Here is a 15478-nt window from a genome sequence, read left to right as displayed (position 1 = left end):
ACTGTCAAAGTCAAGAAAATAAGGAAATATATTTTTGATTGATAATAATGTCAATACACTCATGCCAGGATTGCCAGATTTTAGAATCTACTTTCAAGGTCTGTGGAGGTTGTATCACTTAGAAATACATTCAGCTGCTAGTAATACATCTGTAATAATCTTAACTTAAATATGATAAAGGTCTATTTCTCTCTCGTGAAAAAAATCCAGAAGTACACAATTAAGGGCTGGAATGATGATTCCATGGTCCTTTGGACCAGGCTACTTCTACCTTTCTGCCACACCATTTTTAACATATAGCTTTTACCCTGAAAAATGCCTCATAGTTGCAAGATGATCGCTGCAGCTCCAACCAGGAAGTCTCCATGATCCAGATATCAGGAAAAAGAAAGGGGCAAGACCTAAGGTCAAACATCCAGCTGATTCAGCCTCCTTTAAAGTACTTTTCTGAAAGTCTCACTATAAGACCCCCACTTACTTCTCATGGACCACTACCCTTTTACTGAGAGACCAGAAGACACAGTTGCATATCTGGGCACATTGCTACACCCAACATTATAGGAATTTCAATACTAAAGAAGAAGAGGAGAAACTTTGGGAGAAAAAATAAAGACATGTCTAAAGAGGAACTTTAAGAAATTTAAGATATGGAATGCTATCTATAAAAAGAGCAATGCAGGTTTTAAGACACTTCCAAGAAGACAGATAATGAAGATCCATTTTATTCTTTAAGGCTTTCTGAGTTGCTTTGTGTTTTGTTTGAATATGACCAGCTCCACCACCACTGAAGACAAGCTTCCAGTCCAGGAACAATGGTTATCCCCCCCAAAAATGCAAATCAAGTTGAAAAGAAAACAAGGTCCAAAGGCAAAGCTATGGAGTACTTAGAGTATTACTTACAAGGATGCCTGGATGACTAAGCAGTTAAGCTCTGCTTTTGGCTCAGGACATGATCCTGGAGTTCAGGGATGAAGTCCCACATTGGGTTCCCTGAGGGGAGCCTGCTTCTTCTTCTGCTTATGTCTCTGCCTCTCTGTGTGTGTCTCTCATGAATAAATAATAAGATCTTAAAAAAAAAATCTTACAAAATTAACCAAAAGTAATAGGAAATAGAAAAAATAATCACATTTACTCTCTTCAGATAAATTTAAAACTGTGATTTCTCTGTGGTTAAATTAAAAGAAACAGAGATTTGGGAATTCAGTCTTCATAAGCACCAAGAGTATGAATACTAGTTTTGGTTTGCTGTTTTTGTCATTTTTATATTGGCCTTCCTGTCCCCAACCTCCTCATTCTGCCATCAGTTATTTTACTAAGCAACAAATCAGATCATCTCATTTGCCTGCTTAAAAATTTTATATGGTTCCCTGTTGAGTAAGGTATAAAATTTAAGCCCAACTTGGCAAAAAGGCCCCTCACAGGCCCTAGCGGACTTCTGGAGCTGTGCACCATCATGCCTGCCAGGTTGAACACTCAGACTGCAATGCCTTAGCACATATTATTTCACTTTGCTTCTGCGTCCCCAGTACGTCCTCATCTTCACTTGCTCAACTCCATTTCTCCTCCTGAGCTTGAAGATTTGCTTCCTTGCGGAAAGCCTTCGGTGACAAACTCTCTGCCCCAGGCAGCTACCCATCCTCTTGATTCCCACAGCTTTCTTCAGATCTCTGAAATAGCATCTAAGTATATTTCACTTCCCTCAGATCAGGAACAACAAACACTTTCTGTTTCCTCTTAACTCCTGTGCCTGGCACACAGTGGGCGGTGGATGGCTGTGCAAACATTATGTTTTCCAAACTGCCAATCACTTTCTACCCTGTTCCTAGGAGCTTTAGGGACAACTCACCATAGCTTACCTCCAACAGGCCCATTGTCCTCACTCAGAAGGCCTAAGAGGTGAATAATGAGAGTTCGCTAAACCCACACTAAGCATTCCCCTAGAAGGAAAGGTGTCCTCAAGAACTAACACTCTGGGACACACCCCTGGGAACCACTGGTCAAAAACATTTCCCATGGGTATCTCAAAACAAAATGATGGGGAGGGGCACCTGGGTGGTTCAGTGGGTTAAGGGATTTAAGTGTCTTCTTCAGCTCAGGTCATGATCCCAGGGTCCTGGGATTGAGCCCCATTGTCTGGCTCCCTGCTCAATGAAGAACCTGCTTCTTCCTCTCCCTCTGCTCTTCCCCCTGCCATTGCTCTCTCTCTCTCAAATAAAAAAAAAAATTAAATCTTTAATAATCATAATAAAATAAAATACTGGGGAAGGGGAGGGGACATGCAAAAACATTTCCCTTTCTTTTAATGAATCTTCACACAGTAGAAAGAAAAATGAGAGAGGGAGAGAGAGAGAGAGCAAGGAATTGGAAAAGCAGTTCAAGGAAGAGAGAGTGAACTAGCGATGCCAGACTCTGCTGTGTTTGTGTATACCTCCTACTACTCTGCTACTTAGGAAGTCATCTTCAGCCAATCTTTCATCCCTCTCCTATTGATCTTTCTGAGCTTTTCCACTGCTAACCAAAACTAAAAAGGGAAATTTTGTTTGTACAAAAAAACAAAATAATGTGATTTTACTAGGATATTTACTGTATCTAGATAAATAAATTGCCAATATTAATGTCTAAATTACATTAGGTAGTATTTATTTTGTGCTGGTAAATAATAATTCAGAGTTTCTATTGTCTCTGCAACCAGCAACATCTAATAAGTCAATTCCATTTTTTTCTTCAAATTCTTTGGGAAATATTATCAGAATAAGATGGCTTATCTTTCCAGTGTTTTAAGTTTAAATTGAGGCTTCTCTTTCCATCTTCAGCTGTTTACTCTCATGTTCAGCATCTGCAGAATCAGGCCCCAGAGTTAGATCAGCCCAGAGAGTTTCTAATTTCGTGAAATCTCCATTCTGGCCTGATTCCTGCCCCCTGGGATATACAAGGCTGCTTCTGGAGTCTTTCTAAACCACACACGGGCTGTTGTATAAGGACATTTCAGTGATTAGAGTTTGTGACTCACAGCTTTTAAAAGTCTAAATTCTGGTATCTGTTTTAACACCGCTTGCTGAACAGGATTTTGGCCTCCCACTCTCTCTCCAATTCACATTATAGAAACTAGATCCAAGAATTAATGAGACAAACATTTGCAAATATCATGTTAGATGATGATAACAGGATATTTGAGAGAAGACAAGAATAAATAAAAAGGACAGAAAGGTTAATGAATATTTGGAAGTCATTTATGAATTAACCCAATATTAATTATCTACTATATGCCATGCAATTTCACATCTATTCTCTCATTTAATCTTTAAAGCAACCCTGTGGCACAGACATTAATTATATACACATTAAAAGAGCAAACTGAATCTCAGAGGGGTTAAATCTCTTGCCCAAGAGTCCCACTGCTAGTGAGTGTCACAGGATTTGAACTTAGATCACTTGACCCTTGGTTCAGAATTCTTTTCACTGCACCACTCTGTAGAAAAGACTAGTACATTCCATGGTTTGAAATTTGTCATCCATTTTCTATAATCCACCTTTTAATGTAAGCCTTACTAAAATAAGTTTTTATTATAGTACAACCACAAAAAGGTTACATTGTCTAGAAAAATAATATCCAGACATTGTTCCTATTCTTAGGATCATCTCACTTGAGCAAGAACTGGGAAAGGTAGAATCTGTAGAGACTTGATACTATTCCCAGGATCCTTTACAAACAGGAAGAAACCTCTGTCTAATGCAGACTACTCAATGACCCCCTCCTTTTGGACTAAATGGGGCCCTTTTACCGAGGAAGCAGCTAATATGGCATCAAGCTATTAATGGGAAAAGCATTTACTTTAGATTAAGAACAGTGTAAAGTAGAGTGGGAGCCCACTATGACTGGCTATTAGGGATGTTAATTAAATATTTATAATGTCTAAATTAGCATAGTGAAAGCTCAATTCATCAATTTGTTCTGGTCTGTTTGTAAGGGGGAAAAAATAACTCCGAATGCCCCTGAAGAAAGATGCTGTGTGAGTCAATAGGAAGATGACTGAACAATTTATTATGATTGTGGTAAACTTTTTATTTTGATTTTATTTAAAGGTACTTGTTGCAGCACCTTACCTTAAAGACCATTTACCACAGTCAATATACTGGAGGGCCATGCATTATTCATTGTTATCCAATGAAAAATTTGCTAAGGTACTTCAATGCTGGATGTTTGATTGATTAATTGATTTCATGATAGTTACTTCCAAAAAAGTAGGAGTTAGGGTTTAATGTTGAGAACTGGGGCTGGAAGCCAGAAGCACTGGGTCCTTACTCAATTACTAACAAGCCTGCTGAAGAACCTAGTTTTCCAAGCTTTGAAATGATATCTTGCTAATAGAGTTGTTTTCAGGCTTCATGGTTAATAATTGAGAGGAATAGTTGGATCTTCCACTGAAAATGGCTAAGTATGCAGCTGCTTTTCCTTCTATCTAGTGTCAGGAAGCCAATAATAGCAACACCTAAATGCCCACAGCCTGTGTATGCTTAATGAATGCATTTTCGGAATTCTATTAGTTTAAAGAAAAATTTTTTGCCTCATTTTATTATGGGAAAGTCCAAAAGGGAAAGGCCAAATACCCAACCTATTTTCAATTGTAGGTGAGGCTGATTGCAAGAGAGACTTTTCATCACCAACACTTTAAATGAAGTTGTCTATAGCTGGCTAATGCTCACCACCATTCACACGTTTGGATAAACATAATTATGGGAGAAAAGTCTGGAGTTTTTACAAACCCATTCTGCCCACATTAGACCAGTGGCTTCATGATCACACTTAATGAATGTACTTCCTACCCAAAACTAAAAATTAAAAAATAAGGGGCACCTGGGTGGTTCTGTCGGTGAGGAGTCTAACTTCTTCTGGGGTCATGATCCCAGGGTTCCAGGGATTGAGGCCTGCAACCAGCTCCCTCCTCAGCGGGAGTCGACTTGTCCCTCTGCCCTCCACCCCAAGCTTGTGCTCTCTCTGTCAAATAAATAAAATGTTTTTTTAAAAAAATAGAACTTTATGAAGACTTTTTAGTTTGTTTTGGCTATAAGAAACTTTTCCTTCTATCTTGTAGATTTGCTTCTCTAATAGACAAGTGGCCAGAAAGAGTTTAACTCCTCTTTATATGGGTGCATCTGATCCCTCTCTTTCTTTCCTCATTCAGACAAGCAGGCCTTCCCTAGAGGGAGAGCTGGCATGAAAGGGTTAAAGGTTCTCTGGTCAAAATGACCCAACAGAAGGAGCCCGGCCCAGAGCTGAAATCTAAGTGCTAATGACCGCTGCCCTTCACCCCGCTGCTGTCCACCGGCCAGACCTGCGGCCGGGCGGGGGCCAGGGCTGGGAGAGGGCACAATGTTCTGCATTTAACATTTGAACTTCTCCTATGCGAGGCAGCAGGCCGTTTTGTCCTGGGGTCGCTGACCCTGGCTCCCCCATCAGCTGCCCTGAAACCTTAATTGAATGACAGATGGTCATCTTCGAGGTCGCCAGAAGCTGCGCACTGCCAGCCGCGCGGGGGCTGCGGCCCCAGGCCCCAGCGGTCCTGCCCCGACTCTGCCAGCAAAGGGCGGGTGACAGAGGCAGCAGGCGCCCTGAGGAACACACCCGGCCCACGGGCACTGCGCGGTCGGTGGGTCATGGTCGCGCTCAGGAAGGAAACCAAAGCCTTAGCGGCCGCGGGGGAAAACCTCCAGATCCTAGTGCCCCTGCCAGCTTCCCAGGCAGAGCGCCCAGGGTAGGCCCACACTGGGCATTCTCCGCGGCAGCTCGCAGCCTGGCCCAGCTTCGAGCCCTGGGAAGCGACCGTCGCAGGGCAAAACCGTCTCTGCGGGAAGGCCCATGTTCCACCATCTCGTGCGTGGCCCAGAACGTGGAGCCTCTGCCACCGAAGGCCAACACGCCAGTGTCCAAGCGCAGAATGGCCATCTCCAGACCTGGCTTGCCCTCCGGGGCACGCCAGGAGGCCGGGGAAAAGCCGGATCCCACGCCGCCAGCCCTGCAGCACGCGGCCTGCCCCGAGTAGCCAGGAGCGCCTTCGAGCGAGTGCCCTTTCCGCGGGCCCCCAGCCTCCCAGGCTAATACCTGCGCGCTGGAATCTTAAAGCCACCCCACTGCGGGGAGCTTCGAGGGCTCCAGGGTAAAAGATGGGCGCCCAGAAAGGCGCCCGGGGGCACCACGTCTAGCCGCGCTGCCTCAGCAGACTACCCGTAGTGTCCTCTCTCTCTCTCTCTCTCTCTTTTTTTTTTTAAATAAAAGCTGCGAGTCCTACAATTACTGGGATTACAGTGAGCGGGTATTGATCTGCAGCCGGCATTGTAGGATCAAGCAGGCGGGCGGAGGCAGACATCTCCGCCCCCACCCCTCACCGCCACCTAGTCCTGCAAAGCGCTAAAAAAACGTTTCTAAATGTTTGATTTCAGACACACCATCAACACCTGCTGCAAAAGAATGACCTTCCCCCCCCCTTCTCCTACCCGCCGGAGCGACCACACCTCCTCCCCCTCCACCCGTGGGCCTCTCAGGCCCGAGCCAGCTACACCGCCACCTTCAGCCCTTTTCCCCCCTTTTTTTAATTACTGAGGGAAAATATACACATAAGCAAAAAAAAAAAAAAAAAAAAAAAAAAGCATCCCCGGCAGGCGCGAGAGGGGGTGGTGAGGAGGCCAGCGAAGGCGGTAATGCAACCCTAATGCACAGATAGCTGACATCAACTTCCGTCAGGCAGCTCCTGAAGATCGAACCTTTCGATTGTAACTGGGACAATTTGCATAGTGATTCCCTTTCAGAGCTTTCCCGGGTCCATAACAAGCCCAGGCAGCTATTCAAATGCAAGTTGCAACCCCAAATGCGAGGCTGGCCTGACCAAAAAGAGCCATCCTGCTGCTGGGAGAAGCGAGACCCGAGCTCTGGTTCTGATCCTTTTTCTGTTCTTCCTTTTTCTTTCTCTTCTCCGGTTCCTGATTTAGCTGGGAGCTGTTTATTTATGGCTGCAAATGTGTGTGTGCGAGGGAGAGGGAGAATTGATCTTTGCCTGGATTTAAAGATGGAGCCGAAGGCGCTGGAGGGAATTTGGGTTTGTGCGTCTGGCGCAGACCCTGCGCGCCAAAGGGGGCCGCTTGGCACCGAGCCCGAGGTCTTTCTTTCTCGCACCCCTCACCTCGAGACCCTGCAGGAATCCGCGGGCCCAGGAGCGGCCTGGCTGACCCACCTGCCCCGGGCCAGGCTGTCGAGAAAGGCTTCGTGGAGGGGGCCAACTCGTCCCCGTCTTTAAAATGAGCACAATAAAAGGTATCACCTGCGACCTGTGCGGATTATTTTTCTTAGTGTTCATTGATGCGGGAGCCGGGTGGGGCGGTTTACAGGTTCTGGGGGAGGGGGTAATTAGGGCACCTGAAATTAGGCTCCCCAGTTTCCCGATTTCTTTCACATTTGAAATTATGCAGATTGATTCTCGTTTCCCTCCCTCCTAGGGGGCAAATCCTCCAACGCAAACCTGATCGCTTGTCACAGAAGCAACTTGCCATGAAATCCGCTAATGCGCCGCGACTCGCCCACCGGGGTAAGCCAGTCTCACAGGCGCGTGCGGGGGGAGGGGGGCTGGGTAGGCCGGGGCAGGGGCTTCAGGGGCCCGGCCACGCGGGTCCACTGCTGAGCTTGTAGCCACACGGGGTGGGAGCCGAGGGCGGAGGGCAGAAGCCGCGTCACGGCCCGGGAGCCAAGCGGGGGCGCCCCCCTCCCGCCTGCCCTCCCAGCCACGGCCGCTAACGGGTCCTCCTGGCGAGTTTAAAGTAGCAAATAAGGGCTGGGAGGAGGCCTCCCAAGCAGGGTGTAAATATCCCGGCGTGCCCAGCTGGGTGGCCGGTACGCGAGCGCGTGTCTGCGGTTTGTGCGCGGTTCTCCTGCGAAGCAGCGAACGGCTGCAGAACCGCACCTGCATTGGTGCGCGTTGTGGCACTCGAGCCAGAGGAATTCACAAACCGGGGGCAAATCCCCCGTATGAAACTTGTCTACACTTTCTTAGACTGCTTCCCGCTTTCTGAATCTCCCAGGTTGCTTGGTTGTCTCTCCAAATCCAGGCCAAACCTGCTAAAGATGTTCACAGGCCACTGTTATCGCAGCACTGACCATTATCTCGGTGGCAGAACCAGCTCTTCTGGTCAGAGAGCAAAAAACGGCAACTAAATTTGTGTCCTTTCTTTCTTTCGCTTTCCTTCTTTATGTTTTTTTTTTTTTTAAGTGATGAGAAAACGTAGGCTTCTTAAACCCACAGAAGCAGCCAAACATGCATTTGCCAATGTTCTTTGCTTATATTGGTTCTGCTGCTGAAAGCTGACTGTCCATGAGCTTTTTTCGTTGTACTTGTTTTATGCAGAGCACTTGGGATATTTTTCTCATTTTTTAAGTATTTGTAAAACTTAAAAAATATAGGATGCTTTCCTGATCATTTCACAATAGGTTTCTTAAAGACCAGATATGTAGGGGGAGTATTTGGGATTGAATGGTGAAAAAAGCCGACTGGAAGGTACAAATAAACCCAGTGCAAATTGAAAACAAATTGAACAGATGAAATGACTATGAAAGAAGATGAGGGAATTAAATAGTCTGGAAAGAGCAAGTTTAAGATCTGAAGTGTCCAGATTTAATGGCTGTATGTAACAAATCAAAAAGAATTAAATCTATGCCTTTGCCTGTGTGTGCACAACCAAAGAACACAGGTCCTCCTGGGTATCTTGGTCAAGTGCACATTTATTTTTAGGAATTTCAAAGGACAGTTCAGCTTTAGGATGCTTTCCTACTTTTTCGGCAAACTACAACCAATTAGGTGACCTTCAGTTCTGGTGGAAAACAATTTAAAATATATTTCTGGCTGTAGAAAAAAAAGTGAAAATGTTAATGTCTTGATAGTTAATAAATTACAGGTTTCTCAGGGGTTAATTTGATATAAATAACCTAGTCTTCTATGAGCACAGAGGGAGTAAGGTAGAGGCCTTGACTACAAAGAGCCTCCGTCTGGTGGTGACAGAGCTTTGTGTGTCTGAGGGGAGTGTGAGGAGGCTCTGAACCTAGCTTTGGGTTTGTTGCATCCCTTTCCCTCTCTTAAAACAGTAACTCAAGATGTAAGTAAAAGTGTTTTCATTTTTTATTGATCCTGCTAACATCTTTCATTATCCAGCATGTAGCCACAGCAAATTATTGCTCATTTGATACCGAGAATTCTATTGACCATCACTTTCATTGGAGAGAGAATTCTAACTACTCCGCTGCTTTATAGTCAGTCAAAGCTAAGGCTGAGGACGTTGCTCTGCTAAAACTGAAGTAAATTGAGCCCTCTGCCTCCAGGAATTGATGGAGATGTGTTCATTACATTGGGCCACGTGAACATGCATAGAAATCTGCTTTTTACTCTGCCGACCTTGCCCCCATTCAAGCAAAAGGTCGGCCCCTTTGGAACAGATCTGCCGACTTGGAGAGCTAGGCATTCGTTTGCCTCTCCTAGATCCCTTCTGGCAACTTCTTTCCAGCTCTGACCAGGGTTGGGGCAATCGAAATGATGCAATGGAAGCCTGCTCCTGTGGCCAATCTTGTGCTCAAAAAACACCCCAATTTGGACACCTGCAGAAATAATTAAACCTCCCCATCCCCACCAAAATAAAAATAAACCTCCTAAAATATCCAGATGAGTAACTTTATGATCTGGATGTGATTTCCTAGATTAAACTGACCCCCCACACACACCAAGACCCCACCTCATCAGAGAGGGCTAAGTAAGGGAGGAGGGAGCTCTGAGATCAGCGTCTGTTCTCTTTAACGGTTGGCAATGGGCGTCCAGAATAGAATGACAGGCCAGCGAATCCTGCACCCACACCAGCAGTGGTGCAGGTGGAAGCTCAAGCCTAGTGAAGGTCTGACCTTTGACCCTCACCCCCCGCAGCTCTGGGGCTCTAAAGGCTGGAGACGGAGGCCAGTCGGGAAATGAGGTTGGAGAGAAAGACCCGGAGAGGAATGGAGAAGCCGGGTTTGTAGGTGGCTGAATTAGCCTTGACACGGGAAGGAACTGGAACTACCATACAGCAGAGGACACGCGACGCCCCAAACCTCCATCCGCGGACCTCCTCCCTAAGGCGGCTCCTCAGAACCCGCCTGCTCAGGACCCCTGCGTCCTCTCCTCTTCCCTTTGGACGTGTTCGGGAAAGGTGCCCGACTCAAGGGTGCGTTGGCCCGGCGGGACAGGGGAGAGAGCGACGCGGAGCCCGACACCCGGCCGGCGAAAGCTAAGCTGGTGGGGCTCGACCACTGCTAGCCCGATACCGGCGCCCAGCCGCGCCTGTCGGATTTCCAAGTAACAAGCAGTCCACGCCTGCCTGCTTCACCTTAAGCCCTCGACCCCAAGAAGAGGCCAGACGACCTTGGAGAAGCCATGTCCCTGGGGATCCCGTAGAAGAGGTGGTTAGGTTGGGTTTCATTTCCGAAACCTATAGGAGATAGGTCCTCTCGGTTCCAGAATAAAAGGAGAGCCAATTAATGGCTCTAACAAACCTGCCCACGGTGTAGGCAACCCCGGAAAGAGTGCCAGCTCCAAATCGGAAGGCACATGAGACTCTAAAGGACCTAGCTCAGTAGTTATTTTCCTAATGGTGCTAAGTGCCGGTGAAGCTATTCACACTCTCTCGAAGGCCGTGCTCTGTGAACCCTAGCGCGGTTGGGAGCCACTTTGTTCTAGAACAAGGCAGTGAACGAGTGGGAGGGTGTTCTGGGCACGCTGGTCTCTGACCCAAGAACAGCAACTAAGAGATGATGGTAGATTCTAACTGGACTACTGGGGATGAGGGGATGGCAGCTGGTGGGGGGCGAGGGGGGGCGGAATTTAAGCCAAGATTCACATGGTGAATTTGGGGTGGGGGGGTGTTTCTTCTTGTTCTTAACGTAGATAAATAACTCTCAGCGTTGGTATAACCAGTGCGTGCCCAAAACAGTCGTGTTCCTTGAATGCGCGCACCACCGCCACACTTGGAGAATCCAGCCCACAGAGGTTTCCAAAACCCCATTTTCCTGATTGCTGCCCAGACTCTGGAAACCCCGTGAGCCTTCGGGGAAGGGAACCTAATCCCGGCCAAGCACACACAAGAGGGTCAGGCACACACACGCACAGCGCATACAGGCACGGGAGGACCAGAGGCTGTGATTCCTTGGATGGAAGATCCATGGTGGCTGGATGGGGATCTGAGAGACCCTGACTGGGCAAAGGCTCTGGCGCTGCCAGAATGGTGTAACCTCTAAAGGAGTGTCATCCTTATAGTTATTTAGGGGAACAAGACCTGGGATCTGGGTTTCAGTTAAAGAAGTTAAGGGCAAGGAACAAATGGCCCAACATTTCTTTGGAATGAAGCAGAACTAAAAACGGAGGAAGCTGGACAGGCATTGCTGCAAACTGGAGATTAGGAAATATATTATCCTTGCACACACAGCAGCACACATCTTCTCCGATGGCGAGCTCATCTGTGAGCGGGGAGTCTCCAGCACCCACACTGAGCATCATAACTGCCCTTTCAGCCTCTTCCAGGTTTTGCTAGGCAAATGAAAGGAGCAGAACTCCTCAGTAAATTATTTTGTTCAGCCCTCTGTCTTTTTATGAAAATAAAAGGCAACACTTTGTCATTTTTAATCATATAAGCAGACAATAAACCTAATTTCGTTATTGATTTTTTCCAGAATCAAGTGATTTTTGTGCAGTGTCTGTTGTGTTTCCTTTCCAAAGAATGGCTGCTTGCTGGTAGATTGTGTGGGCATAACGCTGCATCTACTCAGCCCAGCCCGGTGATAATCTGAAACATGCAGTTGATTGTAGACTTTGAAGCCGGATAGCTGAGAGGCACCTCTTCCTGAATGGCAGGAAGTTTGGTTTTTGTCTAATTATCTGGTAATGGTTTCAACTGGGCTGCTCCTAGACCCTCAGGATAGATTTAAGGCTCTCAGCTGGTGCTTTTAGGAGTTATGGCCTCAGAGATTCACTATAATTTTTCCAAAATAAAGTCAAATAAAACTAAAAACAACAACCCAAGATTCTTGTTAATGTGTTGGGCCCAGATGGCACCATGAGTAGCATTAGCAAGGGGAGCACACTGTCCCTGTTTGCAGAGTTCCAAGCCTGGGGAAGGGGTGCTCCCTGAGCCAGCTGGACATGGGCCACTGCAAAGGCTTAGCCCAAAGCGTCAGGGGATACCAGTTACAGCAAAAGGGCCTAGAGGGTGCTTCCTCTGCATTCTGGAGTTCACTTGCCTTTTTCTTTTTTAAAAAACAAAGACTATTTGATTTCAGTGCAGAATGGAGTTGGCACCTTTCATGAGAAAGTCTTGAGGTGAAGAGAGGTGGGCCAGGCCTCCACCTAACTATAGAAGGAAGAGAAGAAGGAAAGAAATGAGGGAGGAAAGCTACAGAGAAGAAAACAATAAGAAGTGGAGAGGGAAGAAAAAAGAAAAGGAAGGGAGGAGAAAGTAAAAAAGGAGAGGTGGAGAGGAAAGAACAAACAAGAAGGAAAGGGGGAAAGAAAGGAAAAGGAAATGGATTAGTGAAAAAGATGGTGAAGGACAGGAAGGAAGAAAAAGAAGGAGTAAAAACAAAATTTAAAAGAACAAACAAAGAAAAAATACAAAATTACCCCATCCTAGGCAGGGAAACTGTAATTGACCTGGAACACATCCTACAGCTCCAGGTGGCTCCTACTCCCTCCAGAAACGGAGAACAAATGACAGCCCCAAGCATAAATTAAAAGCTCCCCAACTTCCTACTCCAATCCAAAAGACTAAACTCAGGACGGAGACGTCAGGGGGACCCACCCACTACCCTAGCAGCGTCCCCTATATCGACGCCCTTATAGTCTGCAGGGAGGGGTCGCCCTCTCCTCCCACTCCCCAGCCCGCGCCCTCCCTCCCGCGCCACCGCTTCCAGGGGGCTAAGACCCAGCCCGTGAGAGGGAGCCGGGCGCGCTGTGCCCCGCACAGGGAGCTGGAACCTCGGGCCTGCGAGTGACCCTCGGGCTTTGACCTTTCCCGCGGTCCTCCAGGGTCAGTATTTAACCTTTCACTTCCCAGTCCCTGGTCCCCGGCTGGGGAGAAAGGGAAAGCGGGTCGATATTTGGGACCGGCGGGGAGGAGGCGGGCGGCGCCCAGGCCGAGTGCGCGAGCCGAGGCCCTAACCCGAGCGCCCGCTCCCCTCCCCAGGCGCAGGGAAGCGAGAGCCTCCAGGATCCCGCGCCTGCCCTGCGCGGCGCGCTGAGGCCCGGTTACACCCGGGGTCTGGGGAAGAGCCCGCTGAGGCACGGAGGACGAGAATAAGCGTCCTTCCCAGTTTTCCTGCCCCGTTGAGAGCAGTGTCCCTTCATCCAAACGACTCTCCTCTCAGGCATGAGCCACTCGTTTGCATTTTGGGCATCCGGAAAGACTTGGCCAGATGCACTGAAGGCGACAGTGCCGAATGAGACTAGTGGTGCCCCCACCCCCACCCCCCGCCTTCAAGCCCGAAGTATTTGACCTGGGAGCGGGTGCCAAGAGTACCAGTGAAGAAATCGGGCCAAAGTCGGGGCTGACGGGCCCCAGCGACCGCCTCACGGTCCCTTCTGGGAAAGCAGAGATCAGCCTCGCTCCTGCTTCATTCCACTAACTTCCAAAAGCGCCTACAACCCGCGCCCCAGAGGGCTCACCCCGCGGGGATGGGGAAGGTGGGCGGCCAACCGGAGGCTGCAGCGGAGGGCGGAACGCCCCCCACCCCCAGCTCCCCGCGGCTTGGGGTTTTCGCGGTCTCCCCAGCTGGAGCCGGGGCCGCCAGGAGCCAGAGCGTTAGGTTCAAATGCATCAAGACTCTGAAGTCATTTATCCGGATTCATAAATAATTTTCTTATTACACTTAAGCCCGATTCCTGCCCCCTACCCATTTTTATTGCGGGGTTTCAGCGGCTAAAAAGTTTCTAAGTCGTGTGGGCCGCTGTTTTCCTTTTTCCATCATTAACATCATTAATATACGCTATCAATAACCCTGTCGTTCGGAGCCGAGTTTCACGGTATTGATCCACGCAGCTATTCATCTCTGCCATGCAAGACACGGAATAATTTTCGCATTACAGTAGCTTGGATTTGCTTTTAATTCATATTTAAAGCTGCAACCGGCTCGGTGGAGCGCTCTGCGAAAGACTAGAGGCGCCTAATTAATAATAAGTTAGAAACGAAGGAAGGCACTGGCGAATAAATAATTAATACAGACATCTATGTCTCTTTGAATATTGCTCCTTTAAAAATTTAGACTTACCAGGACCATACTGTAAGTCTGCAATTTATATTGCGGGGATGATTTAAGAAAGCTATTTTTTTTCCTTGAAATACAATACTAAATTATTTACGGTGTTTTGCAAACCTAAGTTCCTTCATTAGCTAGCCCCTCCGGTTTATTCCTACCAGGTGGAAAACACCAATTTTTTTTTAAATAATCATAATAAGAACCATAAAAATCTCCCAGCAAAAACCACTGGCTGCAATTAGCTGCGGGTGTCAAGGGTGGGGGCAGATTGGCCGGGAGAGTCCAGTATGGACACCAGTTCTCTGAGGAGTTGGGGGCTGCCATATAGGGATTTTTGTTAGGGAAGGTAAACAACAAAATCCAAAGTATTGAGCAGTGACTTTGGGCATTCGCTGGTACCAGAAGGGACAGAGTTTGACGAAAACTCAAGAGTCCTCAAAGGGCCTCTGGAAGAGAGGAGGCTGGGATTTGGAGGGTTCCTGGTTCTTCCCCAAGGTAAATAATAATAACAATAATAAATCAAGATTTCTAGAGAAAGGCTGTTGAAATCCAGAACTGGATTCCAGGTTAGCCAGGAAGTAGAGTAGGTGAGGAGAAACAACAAAAAAAAAGTGGGTAGAAGTGACTGAAATCGGATGCAATTTTTGTGTGAGAGAAACTAGGATTTGTTTGCAATATTGTTAGCAATATTGATTTTTTTTTGTTACTTGGATTAATGTATGTTAAACAGGAAAATACAGGCATTAGTCAAGTACATTATAATCATCTATTGTTGAGAGCAAAATTTCTCAGGTGAGTGCCAGAGACTCAAGAGGCAGTTCCAGGGACCTCAAGACCACCCAGGCTTAAGGTGGGGCAGTCAGAGTCCATAGGGGCTTGGCAGTGTGGGGAGAAGGAGGTGGCTTTACCTCCAATTCATTCTTTTTCCCCTTTTAGAAAATTACAGCCTTATATTTAACCAGCCTACTACCCATGTGTGTCAGGTTTGAACCCTCTGCTTGGGTTAAATGATGAATAGAGAAAATGAGAGGTGGAGGTGTTCTTCACTACCCAGATCCCCCCAAAATTCCTTACAACCCCGTCCCATCTAGCCCTGCCTCCAGAGGTCTTGGGCCTGGTAACCAACCGTACGACACTCTTGGGTCTTGACCCAGGGCTAGGGGCTCCCACATC

At 47.3% G+C, this 15478-nt stretch overlaps 1 long non-coding RNA gene across 1 annotated transcript in view; it reads left to right on the top strand.

Moving 5' to 3' along the window:
• The window catches only part of LOC119877745, a 52656-nt gene extending 41821 nt beyond the window's left edge, over positions 1–10835 (top strand). The window contains exons 3-5 of the long non-coding RNA XR_005381669.1: positions 6985–7306; positions 7489–7577; positions 9192–10835. This is a non-coding gene — a long non-coding RNA (uncharacterized LOC119877745). The remainder of the gene's footprint in view (positions 1–6984; positions 7307–7488; positions 7578–9191) is intronic.
• The last annotated feature ends 4643 nt before the right edge of the window (positions 10836–15478 follow it).

Source organism: Canis lupus, chromosome 30, assembly GCF_011100685.1.
Source record: "Canis lupus familiaris isolate Mischka breed German Shepherd chromosome 30, alternate assembly UU_Cfam_GSD_1.0, whole genome shotgun sequence".
Classification (NCBI taxonomy): domain Eukaryota; kingdom Metazoa; phylum Chordata; class Mammalia; order Carnivora; family Canidae; genus Canis; species Canis lupus.
This window is presented reverse-complemented; position numbering and strand designations above follow the sequence as displayed.